At 39.4% G+C, this 15053-nt stretch overlaps 1 protein-coding gene across 2 annotated transcripts in view; it reads right to left on the bottom strand.

Annotated features, from left to right (window-relative positions):
• Positions 1–15053, bottom strand: part of TRIM71 (tripartite motif containing 71) — an 80840-nt gene that overhangs the window by 36029 nt on the left and 29758 nt on the right. The gene's annotated exons all lie outside the window — the stretch shown is intronic.

Raw genomic sequence — 15053 nt, 5'->3', positions numbered from 1 at the left:
TCCACATGAGGATTAGCCCTATTGTCATTCAATCGCGCTAATCCTCTGCGTTTCCGTCTAAAATAAGTAGCATGCTACTTATTTCCACGGCAGACACAAATCTGCTTGGAAATGTTCAGTTGCACGTGAACAGAATTGCAGAAACCGCATTCACATGCATAGGATGTGGATTGTTATCGAAATTCCTCACGGATTTCAGGCCAAAATCTGTGTGAAATCTGAAACATGTTACTTGCCAAGATAAGCAACTTCAGGTGTTTGGTAGACACATCTCTTCCTCTCTAGAAATAATATATTATAGATATAGCCAATTTAAGAGTTTTTTTTGAAGCGACGCATGAATTAGGCATAATAATAGAATTTTGTCCAGGCCAAGAAAGTTACCAAGTGTCTCAAAGTAAATGATAACTCTAAAATGATTTCTAGAGATTTCAAATACACTTGGTCTATAGATTCCATGAATGCCGCACAGTGACTTGTCAGGCAGCTTAAAGAGGCTCTGTCACCAGATTTTGCAGCCCCTATCTGCTATTGCAGCAGATAGGCGCTGCAATGTAGATTACAGTAACGTTTTTATTTTTAAAAAACTAGCATTTTTGGCCAAGTTATGACCATTTTTGTAGTTATGCAAATGAGGCTTGCAAAAGTCCAAGTGGGCGTGTATTATGTGCGTACATCGGGGCGTTTTTAATACTTTTACTAGCTGGGCGCTCTGACGAGAAGTATCATCCACTTCTCTTCAGAACGCCCAGCTTCTGGCAGTGCAGATCTGTGACGTCACTCACAGGTGCTGCATCGTGTCGGACACATCGGCACCAGAGGCTTCAGTTGATTCTGCAGCAGCATCGGCGTTAGCAGGTAAGTCGATGTAGCTACTTACCTGCAAACGCCGATGCTGCTGCAGAATCATCTGTAGCCTCTGGTGCCGATGTGTTCCCGCTCGTCTGACACGATGCAGGACCTGTGAGTGACGACACAGCGTGATCTCTCGAGAACACGCTGTGTCTGCACTGCCAGAAGCTGGGCGTTCTGAAGAGAAGTGGATGATACTTCTCATCAGAACGGCCAGCTAGTAAAAGTATTAAAAACGCCCCGATGTACGCACATAATACACGCCCACTTGGACTTTTGCAAGCCTCATTTGCATAACTACAAAAATGGTCATAACTTGGCCAAAAATGCTCGTTTTTTAAAAATAAAAACGTTACTGTAATCTACATTGCAGCGCCTATCTGCTGCAATAGCAGATAGGGGCTGCAAAATCTGGTGACAGAGCCTCTTTAATACAGGTCATAAAAAATTTAAATGATCAATAAATATGGAAAACATCCAATAAATCTTCCTACTAGTCAAAAGGTTTTAAAAATGATTGCACATGATAGTTTTGGATGAAACTTTCAAAAGGTCTGAGGAAACCCATTATAAAACAATGGGCAGAAATAAAAGGGACGTGGTTTGACCTCCCGAAATTTGTTTTCCATATATTAATATAAATTTGTTCTCCAAGTTACATTTTGCTTGACTAATAGAAACCGTTAAAGTGAATGTCCAAATGTAAACATAATTTTGTATTTTTGATCTAAAAAAAAATAAAAATATAATATATATATTTTTTTAAATATATTATTTTAGCAGTCCGCTGTTGTAATACAGAATGAATGGAGCTGATCTGTGATACCAGATACATGGACAAGTGGTGCGGTTTCTGAAAAACAAAGGGAGAACATTTCTACCTTTTCAGACAACCTTTTTTAAAATGATAAAAATCAGGCCGCCTACAGCCGCCGCTATAGGATGCTTAGCATATTAGATACTGAATATATGTTTATAATTGTCGGATCTCCATTTTTAAGAATTAACCAGAAATCCATTAAAATCTATTCAGGAGCTGCCTTGTGCAAAGCAAAAGCGTGGACATTTCTTCTTTCATGCCACCAAACAGACTATAGCAACAGCTTAGAAGCAGCAAACTCTTGACTTTTCGAAAATCAAGTGGCGAATGAACTACTACATGACCAATGAGAAATTATCTGCCTTAAAGATGTTATCCGGGACATTTAAAAATTGCCAGCAGGGCATAAGATGTTATAAAAAGTTATAAACTAGCAGATACTTGCACCCTGAAGTGCCTTCCCTTCCAGCTCTGAGGCCCCATTCCCTGCTCCTGAAAGGTCCTGCAGTAGTCACATGCCTTTTATTGGTGACATGATGCTGCAGCCAATTGCTGTTCATTGCAGGATCACCGTTAAGGCCAGTGATTGGCTGCAGCGGTATAGGACACCTGCAGGAGCTACTGGGACCAGAGCACTTGAGAGTGAGCATGTGTTAGTTTATTACTTTAGGCCATTCCATGCCCTGCTGCAGATTTTTTAAAAGCCACAGATAATGCCTTTAATTCTTCCGAGGAAATTTCTGAACCATGGAGGGCCAATGCCTTTCCAGCAACTTGAATGTCCTCTTTAAATGTGTTACAAAAGTGGGGGGAAAAAAAAAAAAAGACACAGGTCCATCAAATTACAGCAGGGCCTAAGCGCCTTCCCCCTTATTCCCTTTTTATTCACTTGTCTTCCCCTATTAGTCCAAGCTTATTTCTGGTTGCCATTAATCTTGGTTCTCCATTTTTGGACCCTTACCCACTTGATGATCCCAGGCCCAATAGGCTAGCTGGGCTTAGTCCTACAGAGGTCACCAACTTTGTTTTATTGTACTCTTCTGCTGGTCTTCATTAAAAAAATAAAATAAAATAAAAAGACGGTTTAAAAAAAAATAAGCATAAATAACTAAAATAAGAAAATATAAATGAATCAGCACAGAATGTTGGACCGAGAAATGACATGGTGTTAAAGAGGGGTCATGAATTATTTTTATTTTTTTTATCATGTTGCTTTTAGTATGATATTAACATAAATTGTATTTATTTGTGTTCTTGTGTTCTACTTTTTACTTACTTTTACTTCTCTATGGGGGCTGCCATTTTTTTTCCATCTCTGTATGTGTCGATTAACGGCACATACAGAGATGGAATACGGCACATACAACCCCATAGAGAATGTGAACGGGAGCCGTTCCATTCTCTGCAGCGTACGCCATCTGTGTGGGAACGGCGCATGCGCCGCTCCCACACAGACCAAAACGAAGCATGTTAGCAGAGCGAAATCTGGCGCCATTTTCATGTGGACCGGAAGCCGCTGCCGGACAGTAAGATGACGACTTCCGGCCGTGGCTTCCTGCCATATGTTCAAGGAAGTGAAGACGCAAGTAATAGGAGCTGAGGTGGCAGGTAATTTATGTTTGTGTTTGTGTATGTGATATGTGTATTATGTTCGTGTATGTATATGTCTGCTGAGCACTGTATCTAATCCTCCTACACTGTGCAGTCGCTCAGAAAATGGCGGCACACAGTGTAGGAGGTTTGAAGATTCAAACCCCTCCTTCTCCTGGCACTAGCCAGAATAAGGGTGGGGGGATTGTGTGAGGACAGAGAGAGTGTGTCTACCCCAAATTTGCAGCATAAAGCAATGAGGTTGCTTTACCACATTGACCATGCTGCAATTTTGGGAACTGCTCACTCTAGTGGCCAGCACATGGAAAGGTTATAAATTAGAATCTAATTTATAATATTTCCTGACTTGTGAAAAAATAAATAAAACAATGTGTAATGTGAGACAGTGACAGGTAAAGTCATTGAGGGAAGGTACATTTCCCCTAGAATCCTGTCATATGTATCCTAGGCTCCAGGGAATGAGTAGTTTTTGCAATAGAAAGCTCTAGCTTTCCAATCTCTGCTTAAGGAAAAGCCGGAAAAAGGGCCTGGAGTTGGTTTGGGGAAGAGCAGGGCGGGTTCCCCAATCCCTAGTCCATCTCTGTTTGTAGGACAAGGCTGCTGCTCAATTAGCTGCACCTGCAGCCTGTATATAAAAAGGTGCAGACACAGTGTGTGTCAGTCTCACCCCTGACTCAGACTGGAGACTACTAAGTCTGGAGTAGCCTGTATGCTATGTGAGTAAAGACCTGTGTTACTTTGTGTCCAGTGCCTGGTAGGAAGGCACTTGGTATAGTTAAATAATATCTTGTTTAGTTAGTGCTCAGACGAGCAGGATTTATTTTGTATTTTGCCTTGTTGTACAAGAGGCTGTTTCTTTGACAAGAATAAAACACAGGCAAAGCCCTGTTATGAACTTTAATGCACGGTGTCCCTGTCTCTGGCTACTAAGAAACCGCTGTACCAACCTCTCCTGATGCTAAACCCCCACAGTAATCACTCAAATAATAATTGTTTAACTAAAAAAAAAAAAAAGGAAAAAAAAAAAATTCTAGCGACACATTCCTTTTAAAGAGGATCTCTCAGTAGTTTAGTAATGCCCTCTCTCTTAGCTAATCTAATAGGCGGTGTCACACTGATAATGCTACTGAAAATTTTGTCCCAAAACATTTTAAAAGTTATGAGCTTTTTTTCTAAATATGTAAATGAACCTATACAAGACAAGACATGTGGGCGTCAACATCAGCAATTATCCTGAGGTGGAGCTTCCTCACAGCCTCTGACCTATCAATGCTCATAACTACAGTGTAATGGTTTTTCAAAAACGTTTATTATTTGAAAAGTTATCAGCATCATAGCGCCAATTAGATTAGTTAGGAGATAGGGAATTATTAAAGAGGCTCTGTCACCACATAAGTTCCGTATCTCCTACATAAGGAGATCGGCGCTATAATGTAGGTGACAGCAGTGCTTTTTATTTAATAAAATGATCTATTTTTACCACTTTATTAGCAATTTTAGATTTATGCTAATGAGTTGCTTAATGCCCAAGTGGGCGTATTTTTACTTTAGACCAAGTGAATAAACACTTCAGTATTGTTAATGTGATAGTATAAGACAGCACATAGCGATCTAAAAGGATCCCTATGCGCTGCCTAAATGAATGGAGAGGAGTGCATGATGCTGATTGGTCAGCGACATACACTCCTCTGTACAACGCCCACTTGGTCTAAAGTAAAAACACGCCCACTTGGGCATTAAGCAACTCATTAGCATAAATCTAAAATCGCTAATAAAGTGGTGAAAAAAGATCTTTTATTTAAATAAAAAGCACTGCTGTCACCTACATTATAGCGCTCATCTCCTTATGTAGGAGATAGGGCACTTATAATGTGGTGACAGAGCATCTTTAAAATAGGAGGATATTCAAGTTAAAAGTTATAATCACTAAAAGATGCATTTGAAGATCCCAACGTGATCCATTCATGGAAAGCAACTCAATTCCTCTCCTAATATTTTCATTACCTGAAACAATGCCATAAAAATAAAACAAGCTATTAGGTAGTTATATAAAAAGAATGTGTGTAATTTTTATAGCCCAGGGTGATATGATCTCAATACATAAATGACGGCACATTTATTCAAGGACCATGTTGTGGTAACTAAAAACACTTCTGCAGAGTAATGAGAACGCTGTCCTTCAAGCCATGCAAACTGAGTAAATTAGGCATTTAAATATGAGGAATCTTGTCAGATGCCGATCACTAACCAGACAGCTGAAAAGAAATTAAAAAAAGACAAAAAACAAAAACTCCAAGACCACATACCTTGGCTTTTACTAACCAAAGGAATTCCTTTATGGTCTTATAAAAGGACATTGTAATGGTATACTCGAAGTTTAAAAGACACTGATCAATGCAGCATGTTAGGTGAAGGATGTGGGGGAAGAGTACTAGGTCAAACATGGATGAAAAAAAAAATTTGGAAACAGAAAGAGTTAACCCTTGAGCTCCCACAAAAGCAATAGTGTCACAGAGCTTTTAGCACACCAAAAAGTTTGCAATGACATTTAATTCGCTATTCTCCTCTTAAAGATTATATCTTACCTATATGAAGCAATAAAGGTCCCTTAGAAGTGGCAAAACTCTAGTCTTTCTAGAGTTAGGGTGGCCGTAGACCTTAGATAACTGACTACAGCTATGCCCCCCCCCCCCCCCATACACGTCTGGGCATGCATGTGTGCTAAATGGGGAGAGGGGAAAAAAGGCTGCTGCCAAACACCTCTGGCAGGGACATCTCCCGTGAGAACAAAGAAACAATAGAGCATGATGAAATTAGACATACCAAACCTTCTTTCCCCCATTATCTGCCATCAGGACAGAGTCGAGACATCCCAATACACAATAAATGATTGGTCGGTCCTACCAAAATAGTCAGGTTTGGCGAACATTAATCTAATGTGTATGGGTACCCTTAAAGGGAAGGAGTCTTTTTTTTATTTTTATTTATTATTATTATATTGCTTTTAATATGATATTAACATAAATTTAATTTCTTTTTTGTTCTCATGTTCTACTTTTTACTGTGTTTTTACTTTTACTTCTCTATGGGGGCTGCCATTTTTTTTTTTCATCTCTGTACGTGTCGATTAACGACACATACAGAGATGGAATACGGCACATACAACCCCATAGAGAATGCGAACGGGAGCCGGTCCATTCTCTGAAGCGTATGCCGTCTGTGTGGGAACGGCGCATGCGCCGCTCCCACACAGACCAAAACTAAACTCGTTCGCAGAGTGAAATCCGGCGCCATTTTCATGTGGACCGGAAGCCGCTGCCAGACAGCAAGATGACGACTTCCGGCCATATGTTCAAGGAAGCGAAGGCGCAAGGAATAGGAGCGGAGGCGGCAGCAGGAGCAGGTAATTTATGGTCATATATATGATATGTGTATTGTGTTAGTGTATGTTCGTGTTATAATGTCTGCTGAGCACTGTATCTAATCCTCCTACACTGTGCAGTTGCTCAGAAAATGGCGGCACACAGTGTAGGAGGTTTGAAGATTCAAACGCCTCCTTCTCCTGGCACTAGCCAGAAGAAGGGAGGGGGGATTGTGTGAGGACACTAGAGGAGAGTGTGTCCACCCCAAATTTGCAGCATAAATCAATGAGGTTGCTTTACCACAGTGACCATGCTGCAATTTTTGGAACTGCTCCGTCTAGTGCCCAGCACATGGAAGTGTTATAAATTAGAATCTAATTAATAATATTTCCTGACTTGTGAATAAATAAAAAAAATGAAAACAAATGTGTAATCACTCAAATACTAATTGTTTAACTGCCTGCCCACCAAGGGTTATGTAGGTGGTCTGCTGTCTCATCTGGCGGGAAGTGGAATACAGTTTAAGGGACACGTAAAGAACGCACAATACAGTATGTATTGCCCATAAACATTGAGTAGCTGACGGCTATCACCCAGGCATTCAAGAGATCCGTTCTCCCATAAATCATTATTTAACGAAAAGTCAGTCTGTTACAGGAGTTCCCAAAAATTGCAAATGCGGTTAAATATCTTAAAAAAAAACCTGAATATGGTGATGCAACTTTTTCGGATAGTACACAGTGCCTGATCTTTTATTAAAGAGCTAAATTTTTGGAGTAACTTCAAAAGTAATATTTAAATTAAAAAAAATTAAGAAGGTAATCTTTAATCTAGCTTTTTTACATTTTCATGTATCAAACATTAAAAAAATTATATTAAGTGGTCACCAACGTACTATAACATAACTACTATAGTAAACTCAATTTCACTCAAGTATTTGTATACGAACACACAGCTCTCTGCCCCAAAATCACACATTGACCTACATTATAATATATAAATATATATATATATACACACACACACACACACACACATATATATATTATATATACATACATACTTATACAATATACAAAGAACAAGTGCTCAATATAAATATATTTAAGATAGGAGTATATAGTAGATGCTTCATACGGGTAGCATTATTAGGTCTATCATAAACCACACTTACTCATAAGATGGGATGAGAAGGTGACACATATGGGAGATTACGGGAAGTCAGACGGCTCTTCTTTTCAACTCCATCATCTCCTCACCCTACCCCCTCCTAAGCTACTTCCAGGAATCCCAGGCATGAGTCACACTCCAAAGTCTCACCAAAGCTGGGTGCCCTCAGCTCCTAAATTAAAAACACTCAAACCTACTTTACCACCAGTTATCCATCTGCTCCATGTAAAACGCTTATAAAAACAACATCCACACGGCACAGGTTTCCTCCAATATCTCATTACTGGAAAACTGCCTAGATTTGTTTAACAGGGCCCAGAATATGGAAAATTGTTCCTGCAATATCTTAAACAATTATCTTATTAGAACTTCCAGATGAAGTCGCTTTTCCAGGCATAAATAAATATGTATGTAGATTTGTATGTATCTGTATATCTCAACAGCTAGATCTAAAAAGAAACAATAAGCACACCATCAAAACATTGGCATTTTCCTAGCCTAAGGTCAGGAAGTCTTGCCTATAGATTCTGTGTCCTTCCTATGTTTACATGCAGCATGCAAACAATCTTGCTCATGACGTAAAACGACAGCATGGGAGAAGCGATAATCTACAAGCATGTCTGAGATCATGGATCTGTACAAACACAAGCCAAGTATAAGACTCCTCATCAGACTTTAAGAACAAAATGGCCATTGCGAGGTCCAAATTAATCATTACCTCCCACTAGTTTATTTTATAGTCTAATTTATAAAACAAAACAAAAAACACACAGCAATAAACCTATGATTTTCAACTAAAATCTATTAAATTAAAATTTCATACCAATTTTTGATGGCCACTTTCTGAACAACATTTGGTCTGTGCATGTTGGCTTTCTGGACGACCACATAAATAAAAATTGTCAGGTCACCCTTTCTTTGCCTTGTTCTGAGACCTGGGCAGGGGGTCTTTTTTCATTTATTTATTTCTGTTGATTATATAGCACCGACATATTCTGTAGTGATGTCCCTGCCCCCAATAGGGCTCACAATATAATTTCCCTATCTTAGATCCATATTTCCCATCTCAGTTTTTGGAGTTCTATTCATGAAATCATGACAATCGATAGAGTGCATGCCATATGTCCCAACATACCAATGATCTAAATCTTGAAGGAACCACGACACTCTAAATCAAAGTGCACGGATGGGGTTCGAATCCGTAAGATATAATAGAAGATCCGGCACTCAACTTTTTCTTGAAACAATAGTATTTTTATTTGCAATCCACAGAAATAGAGGACGTTTCAGTCAAAACACTAAGACCTTTCTCAAATCCTCTGTAATAATAAATCAAAGATAATTTTAATAAAGATATTTACGTATTAACACGTCATAAGAAATTCAGAATTCTAGGGAATAGAAATGTTTGTGTTACGTAACCAGTGCATCCAGATACCCACAGCTTTGCATTCATGCGTATATGGTACCGATCTAGTATCCCTTAAAAATATGCTAGTGTATTTAAACCAAAACATCCCCCATACAATTATACAAGTTATAGAACACCGTTTAATACAACAAGGTTAGACAATTAAACCTTACCGGTTTGTCGTTTGTATACAGGAGAACACGCTAACTGCAACATCCGCCGCCAGAAGGGAAAGGAGCGCTACTGACCCGTATCACATGAGGCCTTTTAAATCATTAAGTAGTACCCAGCTGTTGAAATTATTACGTAATATCCATTTGGACTAGTCAGTGTGTACACTTGAAGGGCTACTATCGGAAATGTTAAATCACCTGACTTCTTTTTATGAATGAAAAATTCAGAAATAAAATAATCATGAATCTGAGCCTTCCGTGGACACAACCATACACGTAGTTATAGTACAATCTCAGTACTTACAAAATAATATAAAAAATATTAGTGCAATTGCACTCAAGACAAAAGTAAATGCCATATTCTGGGATTACCAAATAGAAGAATATTCATGCGATAGCGGGAATGATGTGAACTACATACCTATAAACACATTCCGGTAAGGTGTTTTCTAACGAACAACGAGAAGTGATGTTATAGTACTGAGATTGTATCATTCATAAAAAGAAGTCAGGTGATTAACATTTCCGGCAGTAGCCCTTCAAGTGTACATACTGGGACTAGTCCAAATGGATATGACCTAATAATTTCAACAGCTGGGTTCGAATGAATGATTTAAAAGGCCTCATGTGATACAGGTCAGTAGCGCTCATTTCCCTTCTGGCGGCAGATGTCGCAGTTAGCGTGTTCTCCTGTATACGAACGCAATCCGGTAAGGTATAATTGTCTAACCTTGCTGTATTAGACGGTGTTCTATAACTTGTATAACTTTATAGAGGATGTTTTGGTTTAAATACACTAGTATACTCTTACCGGATTCTAGATCAGTACCACATACGCATGAACGTAAAGCTGCGGGTATCTGGATGTATTTGTTACGTAACACTTAGTCACAATTCTAGGGAATAGATTTATGACGTGTGAATACGTAAATATGCTTATCAAAATGATCTTTTTGATTATTACAGAGGATTTGAGAAAGGTCATAGCGTTTTGACCGAAACGTCATCTTTTTATTTGTGGATTGCATTCAAGAAAATGTTGTTGGGTGCCAGATCTTCTATTATATCATACAAATTGTCTAAATCAGCCTTTCAAAAATTTCTAGCGTTTGGTCAGCTTTAAAGAGGCTCTGTCACCAGATTTTGCAACCCCTATCTGCCATTGCAGCAGATAGGCGCTGCAATGTAGATTACAGTAACGTTTTTATTTTTAAAAAACAAGCATTTTTGGCCAAGTTATAACCATTTTCGTATTTATGCAAATGAGGCTTGCAAAAGTACAACTGGGCGTGTATTATATGCGTACATCGGGGCGTGTTTACTACTTTTACTAGCTGGGCGTTCTGATGAGAAGTATCATCCACTTCTCTTCAGAACGCCCAGCTTCTGGCAGTGACAGACACACAGCGTGTTCTCAAGAGATCACGCTGTGTCGTCACTCACAGGTCCTACATCGTGTCAGACGAGCGAGGACACATCGGCACCAGAGGCTACAGATGATTCTGCAGCAGCATCGGCGTTTGCAGGTAAATCGATGTAGCTACTTACCTGCAAACGCTGATGCTGCTGCAGAATCAACTGTAGCCTCTGGTGCCGACACGATGCAGGACCTGTGAGTGACGTCACAGATCTGCACTGCCAGAAGCTGGGCGTTCTGAAGAGAAGTGGATGATACTTCTCGTCAGAACGCCCAGCTAGTAAAAGTAGTAAACACGCCCCGATGTACGCACATAATACACGCCCAGTTGTACTTTTACTTTTCAACACGCCCAGTTGTACTTTTGCAAGCCTCATTTGCATAAATACGAAAATGGTCATAACTTGGCCAAAAATGCTCGTTTTTTAAAAATAAAAACGTTACTGTAATCTACATTGCAGCGCCTATCTGCTGCAATAGCAGATAGGGGTTGCAAAATCTGGTGACAGAGCCTCTTTAAGGTCCTATTACACAGCCCGATATGGGCTTGTTGATCTGCGCTCGTTTGCTCCTTTCACAAGGAGCAATGCTTGGTTATGTATGGGACGAGTGATCGTTACTACAGTTGTTCATCCCCATACATGTCCATGACGTCGGCTTCACATCCTCCGTTTACACAGGTGGATGTGCTGCTGACAACAATATTTAGTGCTGCATAAACTATACGATCAGCCGACGAACTAGCTTTTGCTCGTTTATTAGCGGATAGTTGCCCTATTTACTCAAGGCAATGATCAGGAACGAGTGTTAATATGAACACTAAGTTACCCGATCATTGGCCTGTGTAAAAGAGCCTTTAGATGCGGAGAGGTAAGGCCGCTAATTGGTTGAAGCCGGCATAAATGAAAACAATCACAGGACTTTGCTGGTGTTCACATACATACTAAGTGATTGTCCGCGATATCTAAAAGCCAGGCTGCAGGCAGGGGATGTGATAAAATAACAAAAACAAGTAATACTCACCTGGCTGTCCCGACAACCCTTTTAACTCACTTCTAATCCTCATTGTGCCAATATCAACATGTTGAGCTCTTTATATCACATTACTGACTAATACAAACGTGATTATTCCCAAGTGAAGCCTTATTTTGTTTTTCTTCATCAATATGAAATATACTGCCAAATATTAGTTTAATAATCTAAATTCTTCCTTTGTATTAATTTTCTAAGTGTCGTTTTTCTAAGCATTTCAACGCAGCTACTTCCTGTTCTAAATGTGAGTGTGACAAGCTTGATGTCAATCAGGCTGCTCTGCTCTTAGTGTGCGCGCCCGACACGGCTAGATAATGTAGAACTATCAGCATCGGGAATGAACCTGACTGAATGATCGTCTCAACCAGGAATGGTAAGCGTGGTTAAGACTGTCCCCCCTAGTCTTCCCCACAATGGTTTTTTTTTTGTCCCACCCCAATTTGTGTCCTGTTTACACTCATCCTTCTAATCACCCTGTATTCAACTAATAATGTGTAATGAGCTTTTTATGCCCCGTTCATCCCCATTTTATTCACCGTTGAAGCACCAAGACATATACCCTCTCTCGAGCCGACTGCTATTCTGCATATAGCTAGAGAGGTGGCCGGGCGATAACGCGCATACGCAGTCAAGCGAGTTTATGATACCACGCCATCCTCACCAAGGGGGCAAATTAGTGCGCAAGCATGGCCACCGCTAAAGGGAATAAGCGGTGGCCAGATGTGTCAATGTGATGGAGATGGCTGTCAGTGAGATGAAAGTTTGATATCTACGAAAATAAAGCATTTCTACAAATATAGAAATTTACAACAGTTCATAACGGAGTAGATGACCATTTTAGGTTGATCTATCAACATGGAAATACCCTTTTATGGGCCTTTTACATGGGGCAATGATCAGGCAAACAAGCACTAGTATGAATGCTCGTTCCCGATCATTGCCCTGTGTAAACAGGGCAACAATCAGTCGATAAACGAGCAGACGCTCGTTCATCGGCTGATGGTATAATTTATGCAGCACAAAATATTATCGTTGTTGGCAGCACACCTCCCTGTGTAAACAGGGAGAGGTGCTGTCGAAATTATGAAAATGCACGGGGACGAGCAATTGTAGTAACAATCGCTCATCCCCATGCATTACAAATCATAGATCATTGTGAAAGAAGCAAACGAGGGCCGATCAACGAGCGGTCTCGTTGATAGGCGCTAGTTTTTATGGCCCATATTGGCCGGTGTAAAAGGACCCTTACTCCCATCTACACCAACTCTCAGGACTTTTCTGCAACATCACTCTAAATAGTCTAAGGACATTTATACATATGTTCATTGTGAGTTTAATTTGGATTTAGAATTGTAGCAAGTCTTTTAGTCTTTGCATAGTTCGAATTCAAAAAAGGTTTCCAGAAAAAACAATCATATCTTGGCGGAAATACAAAAAGTTTTAAAGGGGTGGTCAGTTTTCTATACTGCCCTGCTACTTATTTTGAGATAAAAAGATAGGGAAATTTTTTTTTACATTTCACTCAATGATGGGTGAAATACGCTCCCAAGCACTAATGCTCCTTATCCAAGGAAGGGAGAGGTAAAGACAGGAGGTCAAAATAGGGCCACGACATTAAGCTACAGGTTTTAATTGAATCAATATTTTAGATCAGAGGGAGGAAAACATACTTAATTTTAAAGGGGAAATAGCTGCCATTTTTCCTTTTTTGTAAAGCCACCCCTTATGTTAGTTGTTAAAAAAGGAATTGCTACGCTGGAAAAAGCCTTACAAGGACTTCATATACAGCAAACCTACATGGAAGAGATAGTTAGGCAAATGTATAAATAGGTTTTAAAATGTTTAAAGTTCGTCAAAACTTATAACATTGTGTAATTGTCAAGATTTCAAACGCCCAAAAAAAAACAAAATAAAAAATACAAGTATTATAAAAACAGCAGCTTCAGCCTTCTTATAGGCAACCGGACATATCCTCTTAGACCACGGCGAGAATTTATTTTGTTAATCGGTTACGGCTTTAGTTGGTAGTACATTACCCTACGAATATTAGGAAATCAGAGCTGCAAAAAAGCTTTGTAATTCAGGGATTCTGCCAGTCGTTCGTGGTCAAAAAATGTGAAAACTTAAAAGGGGGTATTCTCACAATGAACCATTTTAAATCTACTCACAGGACCCCCACCGATGGCTAAAATGGCGGTCCCAACCCCCCAGTTCCTCCTAACTGGACGACCGCAGTGGGAACTTTAAATAAAGCAGCGATTCAGCAGGTTCAGAGCCCCTTTTCTAGCGATCGGTGGGGCCCCTAGTGATCAAACACATCACCTTTCTTGGAAAACCCCTTAAAGAGGAGAGATTCAGACCAGTCTCTTCTGACGATTGGTGCCTTTTTTATGACAGCAGTAAGTCGGATGCCGAGTGAAGGCAGATATCAGTGGAAAAGTTAATTTGCCCTGTTGGATTTTTCCAGTGATTGTAAAGTCATTTATGCCAAAAAAATCTAATCAATAGAAGCCCAGACCAGGTCACAGATCAATCAAAGATTTGTCATTTTACCTTATAGTGTTGTCGTAAAAGAAAACAACCTTCACAGGTCGACGATGAACAAGTTGTTCAGAAAATAGCAGTCCGAGGTCACGAATGTATGGCTAGCTTAAAGCCTGACCCTCAGGATCCGGGCATTCAATTATCGTTATTGTGGAGATTTTCCAAACATTTACAAATATGATAAACCTAAAGTTCGTTTGAATGGAATCTATTGATCCTTATAGTCAGGAATTTCAATCCAAGGGAGAGGCTGACTATAATGTTCTGCAATAAGGTGGAAGACCGAAAGTAACAAAAAAAAAATAATAAATTTGTTTCAAAGATCACTACTTTATCTCACCTCCAAAAACATTAATGCACATCATAGTGTTTTTTGAAAAATAAAAGCAGAACTTTATGATTTTTTTGCATAGAATTTATTTCCATCTGTATTAGCATTGTGAGTAAATCTGGCCATATACGAATGATGTTTATAGGATTAAAGAGGGCAAGTTCAGAATGATGGATATTTAACGCATCTGCCGTAGCTGGTTAAGTTCTATGAATTTCTAGATGCACATAAATTAGATTTGAAAACATTCAGAACAATTTTTCAGGGGGTAATAGGATTACACACACACACACATATATATATATATATATATATATATATATATATATA

The sequence above is a fragment of the Rhinoderma darwinii genome, chromosome 5 (assembly GCF_050947455.1).
Source record: "Rhinoderma darwinii isolate aRhiDar2 chromosome 5, aRhiDar2.hap1, whole genome shotgun sequence".
NCBI lineage: Eukaryota > Metazoa > Chordata > Amphibia > Anura > Rhinodermatidae > Rhinoderma > Rhinoderma darwinii.
This window is presented reverse-complemented; position numbering and strand designations above follow the sequence as displayed.